Here is an 18,010-nt window from a genome sequence, read left to right as displayed (position 1 = left end):
TTTTCTCAATATAATGAGATTGAGATAATGCATATCCATCAAATGTTTTAGTAATTTTCATTCCTAATATAACATCTGCGACCCCCATATCTTTCATATCAAATATTTTGTTAAGCATTTGCTTAGTTGATTTGATCATGTTTTGATTGCTTCCAATGATAAGCATGCCATCCACATAAAGACAAACTATAACATATCCTTGGTCAGTATTTTTAACATGGATGCACTTGTCACATTCGTTTATCTTAAACCCATTAGTAAGCATAGCATGATCAAATTTTTCATGCCATTGCCTAGGTACTTGTTTTAATCCATAAAGAGATTTTACAAGCCGACAAACTTTCTTTTCTTGCCTCGACACTACAAACCCTTCGGATTGCTCCATATAAATCTCTTTATTTAGATCAACATTTAAGAAAGTTGTCTTAACATCCATTTGATGTGTCTCTAAATTAAATAACGCTGCTATAGCAATAAGCATGCGAATGGATGTTATTCTTGTCACAGGGAAATATGTGTCAAAATAGTCCAGACTTTCCTTTTATCTGTAACCTTTTACTACAAGTCTTGCTTTATGCTTGTCTATTGAACCATCTGTGTAGACACGCCCTTGGGCTTTGCTACTACAGTTCGAACTCAAATGTCACGGTTCTGAATCTAATCCCGTAAAGTGCAATGCGAGACCGATAAATCACCAAAGAGTCCAAATCCAACAAATCGTTTTGGAAAACTGATTTTTAAGAAAGAAGTGCCAAACATGGATTGCTTTGCCAGATATAGAGTCGCCACCTAAATATTTTATTTTAGGAGAATTTAGGAAACCCTGACTCGTGCCTAAGGCCACGTGTCCGTCATCACCAAAGTTGCCTCGGCTTCGGAACTTGGGTATGATTGGGGAAGGTCATGCAATGAGCACCCCTGCTCGCCCGATCAAAGATCGGCCACTACTAAACATGATATCTTGTTTTTGAAAACACATGCGTTCTTATTCCGGTTAATTAGCCAGAATTACTATGTGATGCGCACAATACACAAGTGTAGACTAGATTGCCTAATTTGGAACAAAGCATCGCATATTTGTTTATTTGAAAACGGTTTGAAGTTTGCTACTCGCAAGTTGGCTAAAATGCGGATTTCGATGAATTATTCCAATTTAAGCAATCCAACCTTCACCCATAGGCATTCAGGAAGTTATATCACATAAGCAATTAGCCTCATGGCAAGCATGCTGTCATGTTAACACTCACATACATGTAAGATGCTAAAGCATAAACGCTTACAGTGTACTCCGAGCCAAAACAAGAAGCTAGTTAGTAATCATGCATGATCCTAGTTCATGTTGAGATGGCTAATGCAACACAGGCAAAATGTAGCTAGAAATAGGCTCGGCTATTCTAAGATGGCGTTATGAGATGCGACAATTCGATACATGTATTCAAGTAGGGATTGAAATACAATGCAGTTAGTATGATTCGCCGAGCCTGGTGCATGCAAAACAGATTAATGGATGCAAACATGCAAGCATAAGGTATGCTAAATGAAACGTGCCCTAGAAGTAACCATCAAAAGCGGTTAAGTAAAATGGAGAAAGAAATGGGGGTTGGAAGACATGCATCACACACATGCATGCTTATTACAACAATGTGCCCTCTTGAGGGAGGGACCGAAAGAATAATACAAATTAACTAATTAACTAACTAACAAGCTAATTAATTATTACAAAACCAAATAAATAACTAGCTACAACTAATTATTACAACATTTAAATAATTAACAAATTAATTAAGCTATGAAGACAGTAAAGCAGTCTCGGGAAGAGGGATGAATGCATGCTCGGTCGGTTTCGCTCGGAAATCCGTTGCCATGATTCATGTTGCCTCTGTTTGCACTGTTCTGTATCTCTAAAAACTGTGCCAACTTTTGTGACACTTCTAAACCACCTTGTGGCCATGCTGAGAGGCCATCGGCCAAAAGATAGGGCCATCGGCCATGGGAAATTGGTCATCGACCAAATATAAGGCTCTCGGCCAAATTCTGTTAGCCGACCGGCACTGAATATAGCCGATCGACCATCTCTTCCCGCTGAATGCTTCTTTTGCTGCAACAGAGGACAGACAGAGCATGGCAATACATTTGCAAGACAATGTTTGCACAACTACACCCCTTATCATGTTTAAGACTCAAAGGAGTGTAGTTCTCGACCCTCGAACCATCAATCACGTATTTCGATGCATGATGGCCAAAGCAACCAAGTGTGCAATTCAATATGGAATGAAATGCACAAAAACACACAAGGGGCCCTAACCTCTATCATGCTTGATCAAGAGGCAAGAGAATGCACACACAATGCAATGCAACCTAAATATGCAAGCAAAGCTAATGCAACATGAGCATGTTAACAACAATGCCATGTAATGCAACTAGCATATAACAATATGCAAAGGGGCAAGTATGTAACAACATGTTAATTAGCAAGCATGTGACAACATGCAATTTGACAAGCATGCAACGAGCATGCAAGCACAATATAATAGAACTAGCATGCAACAACATGCAATGGAACTAGTATGCAACAAGCATGCGACAACATACAAGGCAAGCATGCAACAACATGAGAAGATGGACTTAAACCAAAATGGGAGGACCTCGGCCATGCCAAAATCAGTGGCCAAAAGTACTAAAACGATGGTACCAAAATGCAAAACAAACATGCATGCCAATTGGCCCATAAGTTAGACAACAAGACACAACTCTCAAACATGAGCAAGGTGTGACAAACATGAGAATGTGGCAATGCAATAAGCTCTGAAAATATGTGAGGAATGATGCCAAATCGACCAAACAAAGCAAGTATAGTATGCAAGAAAGCCTAAAGCAGAAGGCTAACCAAGGGACTCAAACTACGGCCATGCAAGGCAAGCCCAAAGGGCCAAAGACACTTAAAACAGTCCCAAGGTAGGTCAAGATAGGGCCAAAAACAAGCTTAAACTTAGCCAACACAAGCTAGAACAAAAGTCCAAAAGCATGAGGCATGCAAGGCTACAAAGGGAGGGTTACATTACACCTATCAAAACCAAACGTGGCATGAATTATCCAATGAAAAACAGAGTTATGGAATATCAAAATAAGCCCAAAAACCCACTTAGATGGCATCCCAAAGACGTAAGCATGGAAGCATACACAATGGTCCATTCATGAGGCATAAGACATCAACTCTTTAAAGCATTAAAGGAGTGATAAGTGCAAGCATTTGAGCATAAAACATGGACTGAAATAACATTTTAAATGATGCCAAATCATGATAATGAGCCAAGTAAAGCATGCTAGAGGACTCAATACTTAAAGCTAACAAGCTAGATTGAACCATGGCTATACAAAGCAAGTCATGCATGACTAAAACAATACCAAACAGACCTTAAGCATGGTAAAACAAGGCTAAAAGCTTCTTTGGGTCAAGCCAAAATCATGCTAAAAACATGGCTTAAAGGACAAAGCATGTTAAGGCAATAGAGAGGATTGCACTACAAGTCCATAAGGCATGCATGGTATGGTTGAACCAAGTCAAAATAGTGTTATATCATGGCAAAACAAAGCCTAATACATACTGAAATGAAGCCACAAAGAAGTATAAAAACATGCTAACTTAGTAAGCCAATACCACAAGCACATAAGAGAAGGGGAGAGGGGAAAACCCCCTCCTATTTAAGGCCTCAAAACCTCACTTCCACTACTGAAATTCCTCTGGAATTCAGTGGTGAAGAGGCTAAACAAAGACTAAACAAAAGCCTAAAGGAGGTGGCCCAAAGCAAGGCCAAATAAGGCACAAAGGGGGTAGACCACCCCTCAACACCAATGAGCCCTCAAACAAACATGTTAAGCAACTCAAAACAAAGCTATTTTCAGTTTAAAGCTAAGCCAAAAGAAGCATGCAAATATGGCCAAATACTCAAGCAAAACAAAGCTTAAAAGAGGATGAGAGGCTCACCCTTGTAGAACAACAAAACTAGCAACTCCCCTGTGCCAAAACCAACCCTAGGATGTTAAAACAAGTCTTATAGAACCTCAGCTCCAAGGTCAAGAGGTTTGGCTAAGGGGTTCTAGGCAAAATGCAAGAAGAAATCTCACTTTAGGGCACAAACAAGGGCTAATATAGAGAGAGAGGGAGGAATATAGAGAGAGAGGGATATAACTTCTCTATTTCAGAACCCTTGGGAAGGGAGAGGGGTCTCACTTCTTATAGGAATTCAATTCTAAAGCTTCCTAAGCAAGCTAAGGTTGGTTGAAATCCCTCTATACACGTGTATGGAGGAGACAGAAAGTCGCCAACAGCTAGCACCAGCTGGAAGCACAATCTCTGCAAAAAGCAAAGAAAAGGTCTCTGCCAAAAGAAATGGCCGATCGACCAACATAAGTGCTGACCGACCAAAAAGAGTGCCGATCGGCCAACATTTTTGGCTGATTGGCAAGAAAACAAGGCCGATGGCATCAAGCCTTGGCCGATGGGTTGAGGGAATGGCTAACAAGCCACCCTCTTCCCTAAGAAGCAAAACACAAGTCCTTGGTCCACAATCAAGCACAAAACAGACAAGTTGAGAGATCTTGAGGCAAGGCGCGCGGCCGAGACCTCCGAGAACTCAAAACAAACACGAACATAGATGATCATCGAGTGTTCAAACGATGATGTCCAAGTCTTAAGAACGGTAAAAAATAGGGTGTCTACAATCTGCTTTCATTTTTCTCTTGAATATCTATTTATATCCAAAAGGTTTAGAACTAGGTGGAAGATCCACCAATTCCCAAGTATGATTTTGCATAATGGATTCAATTTCATTATTAACAGTCTCTTTTCACAAAGGTGCTTCAGGACCTGTCATTGCTTCCTTAAAGCTTTGAGGTTCATTTTGTAATAGTAAGTCAGAAAATTTGGACTAAAGGATTTGATGTTCTTGCTCTCTTACTTCGTCTTGGTTCATCATCAGTTAAATCTGTTGGTCGAGACCATTACTAGTCTCTTGTGTTTGATTGTCATTAGTCTCTTGACTTTGTGTACAATCATAAGTTATTTTCAGTGAACTTAATTCCTGTTCTTTCTTGTAAGGAAAGACATGTTCAAAAAACACAGCATTCCTTGACTCTATAATAGTGTTCACATTTATATCAGGTATTTCTGATTTATAAGTCAGACACCGATATCCACTACTATTCTGAGTATAACCAATAAACACACAATTCACTGTTTTTGGTCCAATCTCAGTCTTTTGAGGAACAGGAACTTCAATTTTTGCCAAACACTCCCACACTTTTAAGTATTTGTAGGAAGGTGGTCGACATTTCCACAATTCATAAGGAGTGCTGTTGGTTTTCTTGTGGGGTATTCTGTTAAGAACATAATTAGCAGACAATATTGCTTCCCCCCACAAGTTCTGTGGTAAGTCTGAACTTAGTAGCATAGCATTCATCATTTCTTTTAGGGTTCTATTCTTCCTTTCAGCAATTTCATTTTGCTGTGAAGAATAAAGTGCTGTACACTACAACAAAAATATACTTTAGTGGCACTACACTAGTGGCATATTTTTAAAAAATGCCACAAAAAATGATATTTAGTGGCACGTTTTTTAAAAATGCCACAAAACGACAAACATAAAAGGCTCTAGTGACATTTCAATGAACAAGTGTCACAAAACTACAACAAAAACATACTTTAGTGGCACTACACTAGTGGCATATTTTTAGAAAATGCCACAAAAATGATATTTAGTGGCACGTTTTTGAAAAATGCCACAAAACGACAAACATAAAAGGCTCTAGTGACATTTCAATGAACAAGTGTCACAACACTATAACAAAAACATATTTTAGTGACACCATACTAGTGGCTTGTTCTTAAAAAATGTCACAAAAAGAATATTTGGTGGCATTTTTTAGAAAAATGTCATAGCGCCACAAACATACAAGGCTCTAGTGGCATTTCAATTAAAAAAAGTGTCACTTCACTACAACAAAAATGACACTACAACAAATTTACACTTTAGTGACACTACACTAGTAGCATGTTTTTAGAAAATGCCACAAAAATAAAAATTGGCATTAAATGTTTTAGAAAAATGCCATAGAACCACAAAACATATAAGGCTCTAGTGACATTTCAATAAAGAAATGTCACATCAATTTTATGACATTTTATAAAATAATGACACAAAAAATTATGTTCGTGACATTTACCAACAGATGCCACTAAACTTTAGTTGCAATGGCATTTTTTAAAAAATGTCAGGACACTAGGTAGGTGCAAATTACTTTTTATGGCACTTAGGTGAAAAGTGTCATAAGCAAATATTTTATACCATTTTGAGAAATGCCACTAAGCCAAAAACTTTCCAAGCTTATAATGACATTTTTGAAAAAATAAAAAATGCCAATGTATTTTCTAAATTTTTAAAATGCAGTAAATGATTAAAAATAAATGAATTAAGCTCAATATACACTACAAGAAAAAGCATATTCGGCGACTAAATTTCCTGACCAAAAAAATTTGGTCGCTAAAAGAATAGCTTTCAGTGACCAAAACAGCATTAGTTGCCAAAAGTAAGCTTTTTGGCGACTAAATAATTTTAGTAGCCAAAAGTCTACAATTGGCGACTAAAACTAAGTTTGGTCGCTGATTATATGGATTTTAGTGACTAAAAAATTTTTAGTAGCCCAAAGTAAAGCTTTTTGGCGACTAAAAAAATTTAGTAGCCAAAAGTCTACAATTGGCGACTAAAAATAAGTTTGGTCGCTGATTATATGGGTTTTACCGACTAAAAAAATTTTAGTAGCCAAAAGTAAAGCTTTTTGGTGCCAAAAAAAAATTTAGTAGCCAAAAGTCTATAATTGGCGACTAAAAAATAAGTTTAGTCGCCAAAAGTGGTCATTTTTAGCGCGGGAGAACTAAAATCCTAAGGCGGGAATAAAATTTTTTAGTGACCAAAATTTTGGTAGCTGAAAGTGCATCTTCGGCGACCAAATCCGATTTTGGTCGACAAAAGTTAAGTTTTTTAGCAACTAAAAAACAATTAGTAGCCAAAAGTATAGAATTGACGACTAAAAATATTTTTAGTCGCCAAAAGTGGTCTTTTTTTTAATTTTGGTAGTAAATAGTTTATTTTACATAAATTATGTTCAATAAAATAATTATGTTTATACATATACTTTTATATTAATATAGATGTATGTACTATATAAATAATATATGTTGCATATATAATCATGTGGTGGTATAGAGGTGTAGTGGGAAGAGTGTGGTGTATAAGGTTTATGATGCGGAAGGTTAGTGGTTCAAGTCTCCGCAAGAGCGGATCAAGTTGTTCTACAACAAATTATCGTCATGAATGGCACTTGATAGCGTCACGAATAGTACCTACCATGACATTAAAGTGTCACTGAAAGGTTTTAGTCTTGATGGTGTAATGACACTTACAAGTGTCACTAACTCTTTTTTTAATGGCGCTTGATAGTGCCACAAATAATATCTACCATGACATTAAAATGTCATTGGAAGTTTTCAGCCATGATGGTGCAGTGGCACTTGCAAGTATCTACCGCGGCACTCGTATCTACCGTGGCACCGATAGAAGTGGCACTTGTTCAAAATGCCACAAGACCAAAAAATGTCATTAGAGGAATAGTTTTGTGACACTTTCAAATGTCACTAAACTAAGAAAATGTTGTAGTGGTAGTTTGGTGAATAATGCTATGTTGTGCACAAAATTCATTTAATGGTGCATCATATTCACCACCCCTATCACTTCTAACCATTTTAATGGTTTTGCCAAGTTGATTTTCAACTTATGTTTTGTAGAGTTTAAACATTTCTAAGACTTCATCTTTATTTCTAATTAAATAAACATAACAATATCTTGTGCAATCATCGATAAAAGTTATGAAATACTTTTTGCCTCCTCTAGTTTGAACAAATTTAAGATCACATACATCTGTATGAATTAATTCTAGAGGTTCGGTTTTCCTTTCAACCGATTTAAATGGAGCCTTAGTTAGTTTTGCTTCTACACAAATTTCACATTTATGATTAGGATTAATTTCAAACTTTGGTATATAATCTAAACCAATTAATCTGCGCAAAGCATCAAAATTCACATGTCCTAATCTACCATGCCATAAATTTGACTCAAGAATATAAGAAAAAGATGTGTTATTCTTATTTGTAGCAACTTTCGGTACAACTGTCATTACATTCAATTTAAAGAAACCATCACTCATGTATCCCTTACCAACATACATACCACTCTTTGTTAATACAAATTTATCAGACTAAAAAACCAGCCTAAAACTATTTTTACTTAACAAAGAACCAGAAACTAAATTCTTCCAAATGTCAGGTACATGCAGTACGTTGTTGAGGGTCAGTTCCTTTCCTGATGTCATCTTCAAGATCACCTTTCCTTATCTAGCTATAGTAGAAGTAGAAGAATTTTCCATGAAACGTTGTTCACAATTTGCAGCCTCATTGTAGGTAGTGAACATCTTCTTGTCCGCATAAATATGACGAGTTGTCCCAGTGTCAATCCACCATTTCTTGGGATTTCCAACCAGATTAGCCTTAGACACCATAGGAGAGAGGTTGATGTCATTCACTCCGTCAGAGATGTAATCTAATTTAGTTACATTGGCTTGATTGGTGGTCTTCTTGCTTGTACTTCCATGATCCTTCTTAGGGCGGCGGCAGTCAGAAACTCGATGTCCAGTCTTGCCACAGTTATAGCATTTTCCTTTGAACTTCTTGCTGTCGTTGTTGTTGCCTTGTTTAGGACCATCTCTAGTAAACTTTCTCTTTTTGTTATGTGGTTTGTGAACTTGTTCAACCACATTAGCCTTGGACTCAATGGGATTTTTTCCATTCCTCTTTTCAGCCTTTTGGTTATCTTCCTCAATTCTCAATCTTACAATAAGTTCATCCATAGTCATCTCTTCGCGTTTATGTTTTAAATAATTTTTGAAATCGTTCCAAGCTGGTGGTAACGTTTCCACTAAAGCAACGACTTGGAAAGACTCACTCAGAGACATACTCTCAGAATGAATATCATGTAAAATTAATTGAAAACTTTGAACTTGAGAAATTACTGTTTGGGAGTCTACCATAACGAAATCTAGAAATTTACTGACAACAAATTTCTTCGTGCCGGCATCCTTTGTCTTGTATTTCTTCTCCAAAGAATCCCATCATTCTTTTGCTGACTTCAGGGGACTGTAAATATTATACAACATGTTGTCAAGGCCATTGAGGATGTAGTTTCTGCACAAGAAATCTGAATATTTCCAAGCATCTACAGCGACAATAACTTGCCAATCACTTTCATCATCTTTAAGTGTTGGAGGCTCTTCATGGAGAAACCGGGCCAAATTAAGAGTTGTAAGATAGAATAGCATCTTCTGCTGCCATCTCTTAAACTCAATACCGTTAAATTTTTTCGATTTTTCTCCATGATTTATTGGTACTTGAACATGGTTCTGGATAAGGACCGGTGTTGGTATAACAATTGAAGTACCACTACCTGTTGCAGTTTCAATTGCAGTAGCCATAATCTCTGATTACAAAAATCAAAAAAAATTAAAACACAAATTAATTTTCTAGTTACTAAAATCAGAAAATAAATTATAATACAAAATAATTTTATTTTCCTTGTTACTAAAACTAAAAAAATAAAATACCACAATAATTTTCTGTAACACAAATTAATATTCTGCAATTGTTAATGACACCAGTATATTACTACTAGTTATCAAAGAAAATAGACAGTATATTACTACTATCTGTCAAATAGCATAAACCACTATTTGTTTTTCCAACCAGAATATGTCTTTATGAAATTACAGAAAATTAAATACAATGAAGATCCCAAAAGACGAATCTGTCTTAAGATTGTTGGACAATCTTCACTGTATTTAATTTAATTAACTCTGTTTGGGTACTAAATGACAAACAGAATAGAAAAGAAATATAGGAAAGGAGAATGAATGTTTGACTACAAAAATCAAACTAGACAAAGAATTAAATAAATAAAAACAAATTTTATTTTGTTACAAAAATAAAATTAAAATCTGATTTAAATAAATAATAACAAAACAGAAAATAAATAACTTACTTGATTAATATCTTCGAATAACAATCTGATCAAGTCCAGTGTTCGACACTGTGTCCTTTAGACAGATTTGTCCTCTCCACGGTGCTTTCAGAATATGGACGTCTATCTCCCAGGATGAAATGATCAATCAACAAATAAATGCAGCACTACAATTTATTTGTTCAACGAATGCACTAAGTGTTTATACTCTCTCTCTCAGAAGAAAATAATGCAGCAATATGAAGAAAATGTTTGCAGAATTATTAAGGACGGAATTAGTGAAATGAATTCATCAAATAAGGGCTGCCTATTTATAGATGTAGTGGTGGCTATTCAATTTGAATTAAACAAGTGCCAAACCTGTTTGAACAAGTGCAACACTGTTTCAACAGATAACCGAACAGATTCGGTTTAATTTGCATAGATTTAAATCTATTTGAATTTAAATTCAAACAGGTATGGGTTTTCCCTTGAAATAAACGAACAGATTTTGGAAAAATCTGTACAGAAGGTTCGGACAGATTTGAATTTAAAACGGTTACTAAAAAATAAATTAAATTCAAATGTTTTTGGCTCAAAAAGATTAATATTGAGCCAGACAAGCCCAACCCAACCTTACCACGCACCCAAGCCTAGCCTGCCCGACCGAACAGTGGCGTGCGCATTGTGGTTTTTTGGGTCCAATAAGTCTAGCCCATAACCTCCCTCTCTAAAAAACTTGGGTACCCCTTGGGGCACATCCCAAGTTTCAATCCCATGCCTTATAAACCCATTCAAAACATCCCACCTAATCAATGTGGGATAAGCCATTTTCCAACCTTATGAAATTTCCACCAAAACTCCATTTCTATGGAGCTTACTTTGACTTCAATTTCCCATTCACTTGATAATGGTTGTGGGCAACTAAATATACCACGTGAATCACAACGCGGCATAGAACGCATTACCACTTAGACCCGCCAAATTTGACGCTCGGGTCCCACCTAAAAAATAGACCAAACTTAGGAAAAAATTATGTTATTAACCCAGAATTTCTAAACCATTCTAACAATATCATCCCACGAGCGATTCCCAAAATGATCTCGAAGCGCTTTCTCCACTCTAGAGATGAGCCTTTTGTTTTATCTAGGCCAAAGTTAAAAGTCAATTCTATCAACAAATCGAAGGTACTCCTATATTTTTACATAAATTTCTGTGATAAAAAACAAATGAACTCAAATCAAAAAATTAAGCATCCCAAAGATGAAAGAGTCTAAGCCTTTGTTTGGTAGATATTCATAGATCAACATTCTCTCGTCTTGTTGAGTGCAACATCCCAATAGTCTCACTAGATTTCTATGTTGGAGTTTAGCAGCAAGTGTAACTTCATTCTTGAATTCCTCCACCCCTTGGCCTGAATTTTTTGTTAACCTTTTGATCGCTATTTCTTGTCCATTATGTAACCGCGACCTTGAAATCAATGCACAATTAACTTATTAACTCTCTAAATACAAATAAACCATAATTTTTAGATAATTTTCATCTCCAAACGGTGTCTTACCTTATACACTATTCCAAAGCCACCTTGACCGAACTTGTTTGAGGAATAAAAATTGTCAGTGGCGACGACAATGGTGGTTAGATCAAAAAGTGGTAATTCCGCATTTGTTCCACTTTCATCAAACTGATTTTCTATTTGGGTGGTTACAAATGATGTTGAACTGTTGGAACTAAATAACAAGTTGTTCTGTCGTCTTTTTCCTATCTCACAACTCAACTAAAATCTTATAAAAATTCAAAATTTAAAATTCAGATATAGTCTTAAATCACTGACATTAGATTTGGTTACCACATATGATTTTTCATGCTACAAAATTTGAAAATGAATAATGATAGAAGATTAATGTTGTTTTTATTACCTTTTCTCTTCCTCATCACCAACCAAGAAAGTAAGCAGATTACAAGAATCAAAGCTGCAACAGAGGACATTACAATTGCCACCACCATGCCCTTCTTGGCACGAGAATGTTGTGACTTCAAATACTGAGCTGAAAAGAGGATAAAATAGCCACTCCATTTATTAATTTATTGTAAATAAAAAGCTAATAATTTATGCTTGATTTTTTCTTATTTGTTCTTTTATTTTATGCTACAAAGAAAGAGAAAATGCTTTCATAGCAAAAATAAGTTCAAGTTTGCATGCTTCTCACAATTTGGAAATCATAACACATTAAGTTCATTGAATAAGCAATGAACATAATAATATGCTCATTATCTTTTGTTGGAAATGGTTATAAAATTCTGGATAAAACCAGAATTTTTTCCTAAGTTCGGTCTATTTTTTAGGTGGGCCCCGAGTGTCGATTTACTCGGGTCAAAGTGGTAACGCGTTCTATGCCGCGTTGTGATTCACGTGGTATATTTGGTTGCTCAAAACCATTACCGAGTGAATGGGAAATTGAAGCCAAAGTGTGCTCCATAGAAATGGAGTTTTGGTGGAAATTTCTTAAGGTTGTAAATTGGCTTGTCCCACATTGATTTGGTGGGAGGTTTTGAAAGGGTTTATAAGGCTTAGGGTGTGATACTTGGGGTGTGCCCCAAGGGGTACCCAAGTGTTTTAGAGGGAGAGGTTATGGGCAAAATGGGCTAGACCCATTGGACCCAAAAATCACCACACGCGCGCGCGCCGCCGCCGCCGTCCGTCCGGTCGGGCGCGGGTGTGTGGTTGGGTTGGGCTTCTAATCTTTTTGGGCCAAAAACTTTTGAATTTAATTTTATTTTTTTATTAAAATAAAATCCAGAATTCAAATTAAATTGGTTTGGATTTTTTGTACATCCAAACAGGGCCCTTCCCGTTTTCAAACAGAAATAAACTGTTTTGGAATTAGTGTACATCCAAACAGAGCCCTTCCCGTTTTCAAACAGAAATAAACTGTTTTGGAATTAATGCACACCCAAACAGGGCCCTTCCCGTTTTACTATCTGTTTGAATTAATTCAAATCTGTTTGAATTCAAAACCCAACAGGTATGATACCTGTTCAATTCAAAACCAAGAGCCACCTTCACATCTATAAATAGGACCACCCTCATTTGGATTTTGTAACTCTAATTTTCGTCCTTCATAATTCTGCAAACTTCCTCTTCATTTTGCTGCATTATTTTCTTGTCAGAGAGAGTATAAACACTTAGTGTGTTCGTAAGGCAAACAATTTGTAGTGCTGCTATTGTTTGTAGTAGATCATTTTATCCTGGGAGATAGACGTCCACATTCTGAAAGCACCGTGGAGAGGACGAATCTGTCTTAAGGACACAGTGTCAAACACTGGACTTGATCAGAAAAATAATTCGAAGAAATTAATCAAGTAAGTTGTTTAATTTATTATTCTGTTTTATTTGTTTATTTAAATCAGATTTTAATTTTGTTTTGGTAACAAAATAAAATCTGTTTTTATTTATTTATTTTTATTTCGAGTTTGATTTTTGTAATCAAACAAATTCTCTCCTTTTCTTTATTTCTTTAAATTCTAATTGTTGTTGTGTACACGATAGAATTAAATCTTTTAAATACAGTGAAGATTTTGTAACAATCTTAAGACAGACTCGTTTTTGGGTATCTTCATTGTATTTAATTTTCTGTATTTTCAAATTGATATTCTGGTTGGAAAAACAAATAGTGATTTATGCTATTTGACAGATAGTAGTAATATACTGTCTCTTTTCTTTGACAATAACTAGTAGTACGATACTGGTGTCATTAACAATTCAGAATATTATTTGGTATTACAGAAAATTCTTGGTATTTTATTTTTCTAGTTTTTGTAACAAGGAAAATAAAATTATATTATTTTCTAGTTTTAGTAACAAGGAAAATAAAATTATTTTGTTGTTATAATTTATTTTCTGGTTTTAGTAACTAGAAAATTAATTTGTGTTGTAATTTATTTTCTGGTTTAAGTAACTAGAAAATTAATTTGTGGTTTGGTTTTCTGATTTTTGTGATCAGATATTATTTCGGTATTTTATTTCACTAGTTTTAGTAACAAGGAAAATAAAATTATTTTGTATTGTAATTTATTTTCTGATTTTAGTAACTAGAAAATTAATTTTGTTAATCAATCATGTAACTTTGTGACTCGGTCACAATCTGTTAATTTTGTAAGTAACTTATGGTTTCATTTGGTAGACCACTTATTTTTGAACCCTTTGTGAAAAGGTGTTAATTATTTTGACTTTATCATAGTTCATCGTGAGTATACATGGAAGAATTTGTTTCTAGAGTAAAAATATTAGTTTTACAAACTAATTTTATTTTATTACAATGTGGATTCATAGTCTTGAATTGTTTCTGCACTTGAGTCGGAAAATATATATATATATATATATATTCACAAGAACATTTTAATGCATATTTAATTTATTTATTTATGTACAAATCAAACTTGTTAAATGAAGGTATGCTTTGTAATTTTGAAGTTTAAAGTATAAATGCGTTGGATTTTATTTATGAGTTGAAAATCCTTTTATTTCATGATGCAAGTGATGGGATCGTGCATGATTAATTTATTTTGTTAAATTCATTATTTTTAGTTGATGCGTTTGATATGCATGTATGATATCAATTCATGTTATTTCTTAACAATAATTTCAAGTGATTTGAAATGATAAATTGTTATGTCGATTTTGGACATAAGCAGGTTAATTTGAATATTTCTAATCAATTTTGAATGGGTGTTTAAAACACCAGAGAAATTTAAACATGAAGATGTATGTAATTATATCGTTCCATTTAATTGGAAAGTAATTTAAAAAATCTTTTATGTTGATTATTGAATTATGTGACATGAGATGTCATTAATAATTATTTTACTTGCGTAGTAGAATTTGTTAAACCATGAACCATTTTATTAATATGGGGGTGTATCTCTTGCATTAGTTGAGATAATTTAATTTTCTTCTGTCACAATATTTTTATGACAGTGACATTTATTTGTTATTAAGTTGCAAGAATGTATACAATCAAATGGGTTTTGAATTGTTTGATTCTTAGGCAAAATTTTTTATGTTTGATTCTTAGGCAAAATTTTTTATGAGGATATGATTTTGTCAAAACATTAATTCTGACTTGAGTAGTCATAATTATTTTGGTTTTTTCTTGAATTTGTTTTAAAATTCATTGATTTATATTAGAAGTGATATGGGTGGTGAATATGATGCACCTTTAAATGAATTTTGTGCACAACATGGCATTATTCACCAAACTACAGCCCCTTATTCTCCACAGCAAAATGGAATTGCTGAAAGGAAGAATAGAACTCTAAAAGAAATGATGAATGCCATGTTACTAAGTTCAGGCTTACCACAGAACTTGTGGGGGGAAGCAATATTGTCTGCTAATTATGTTCTTAATAGAATACCCCACAAGAAAACCAAAAGCATTCCTTATGAATTGTGGAAAGGTCGACCACCTTCCTACAAATACTTAAAAGTGTGGGGGTGTTTGGCAAAAGTTGAAGTACCTGTTCCTAAAAAGACTAAAATTGGACCAAAAACAATAGACTGTGTGTTTATTGGTTATGCTCAGAATAGTAGTGCATATCGGTTTCTGACTTATAAATCAGAAATACCTGATATAAATGTGAACACTATTATAGAGTCAAGGAATGCTGTGTTTTTTGAACATGTCTTTCCTTACAAGAAAGGACAGGAATTAAGTTCACAGAAAAGAACTTATGATTGTACACAAAGTCAAGAGACTAATGACAATCAAATACAAGAGACTAATAATAGTCTTGACCAACAGGATTTAACTAATGATGAACCTAGACGAAGTAAAAGAGCAAGAACATCAAAATCCTTTGGTCCAGATTTTCTGACATACTTGTTAGAAAATGAACCTCAAAGCTTTAAGGCAGCAATGACAGGTCCTGAAGCACCTTTGTGGAAAGAGGCTGTTAATAATGAAATTGAATCCATTATGCAAAATCATACTTGGGAATTGGTGGATCTTCCACCAGGTTCTAAACCTCTTGGATATGAATGGATATTCAAGAGAAAAATGAAAGCAGATGGTTCAATTGACAAGTATAAAGCAAGACTTGTTGTTAAAGGTTACAGACAAAAGGAAGGTCTGGATTATTTTGACACATATTCCCCTATGACAAGAATAACATCCATTCGCATGCTTATTTCTATAGCAGCGTTGTTTAATTTAGAAATACATCAAATGGATGTTAAGACAGCTTTCTTAAACGGTGATCTAAATGAAGAGATCTATATGGTACAACCCGAAGGGTTTGTAGTATCAGGGCAAGGAAAGAAAGTTTGTCGACTTGTAAAATCCCTTTATGGATTAAAACAAGCACCTAAGCAATGGCATGAAAAATTTGATCATGCAATGCTTACTAATGGGTTTAAGATAAACGAATGTGACAAATGCGTCTATGTTAAAAACACTGACCAAGGATATGTCATAGTTTGTCTTTATGTGGATGACATGCTTATCATTGGAAGCAGTCAAAACATGATCAAATCAACTAAGCAGATGCTTAACAAAAGATTTGATATGAAAGATATGGGGGTCGCAGATGTTATATTAGGAATGAAAATTACTAAAACATCTGACGGATATGCATTATCTCAATCTCATTATATTGAGAAAATTCTTGATAAATTTATCAAGGATGATTTGAATTTAGCTAGAACACCTGTAGACATCAGTCTTTATTTATCGAAAAATAAAGGTGATGCAGTGTCTCAGTTAAAATACTCCCAAATCATTGGAAGCCTAATGTACCTAATGAATTGTACTCGTCCTGATATAGCTTATGCTATAAGTAAATTGAGTAGGTACACTAGTAACCCTGGAGAAGACCATTGGAAAGCGATCATTCGAGTTCTTAGATATCTAAGATTTACTCGTGATCATGGTTTGAACTTTACTCGATATCCAGCAGTACTCGAAGGTTATTGTGATGCCAATTGGATATCGGATACTAAAGATTCAAAATCCACTAGTGGATATGTCTTTACTCTTGGAGGCGCTGCTGTTTCTTGGAAGTCCACGAAACAAACTTGCATCGCACGATCCACAATGGAATCCGAGTTCATTGCTTTAGACAAAGCAGGTGAAGAAGCAGAATGGCTTCGTCACTTCTTAGAAGACATTCCAATGTGGCCAAAACCTGTGCCAGCTATTTGCATTCATTGTGATAGTCAATCTGCAATGGGCAGGGCACAGAATCACATGTATAACGGTAAGTCACGACATATACGTCGTCGACATAATACCGTAAGGCAATTGTTGTCAAACGGAATAATCTCAATAGATTATATAAAATCTAAAGAGAATATTGCGGATCCGTTAACAAAAGGTTTGACAAAAGAGCTAGTGTATAGTTCATCAAAGGGGATGGGATTAAAGCCTATTACATAAGAGTCGTCATAATGGTAACCCTACTTATATGACTGGAGATCCCAAGAACTAAGTTCAAAGGGACAACTAAGTTATGTATGACTCGCCAGAAATCACCAAGGGATTAAAGTTCCTACCCATTCCTATGGTGAGAGTGATATCTGCAACATATGTTGTCTGCAGGGGTATAAGGATAAGCTTAGTTTTTAATGATTACTTATATCTTGATTAAGACATAAAATCAAGACGAGTATAAGGAGATACTCACAATAAGAATCACCTATATGAGTGTTGAACTGGGGCCGGTTCTATGAGAATGAAGAAGGCTACATTCTCTAGAAATACTCATGAAAACCAGGTGCGTTCAAGGCCAAAATGAACACAACAGTGAGAACCACGATGTGTTAGAAGATATTTTGTGTGAAATCTATTGTCTTGGCTTACACAAACGGCTGAACAATTCAAGGCATCGCGTCCATTGGTTAGCCAGTAAGTCCG

The 18,010-nt window shown here is 35.1% G+C and overlaps 1 pseudogene; it reads right to left on the bottom strand.

Annotated features, from left to right (window-relative positions):
* Positions 1-18,010, bottom strand: part of LOC145799903 (G-type lectin S-receptor-like serine/threonine-protein kinase At1g11410) — a 36,306-nt pseudogene that overhangs the window by 13,393 nt on the left and 4,903 nt on the right.

This window comes from Camellia sinensis, chromosome 9, assembly GCF_055761805.1.
Source record: "Camellia sinensis isolate YWXY chromosome 9, ASM5576180v1, whole genome shotgun sequence".
NCBI classification, from domain to species: Eukaryota; Viridiplantae; Streptophyta; class Magnoliopsida; order Ericales; family Theaceae; genus Camellia; species Camellia sinensis.
Note: the sequence above shows the minus strand (reverse complement) of the source record. Positions and strands in the feature narration are given on the sequence as shown.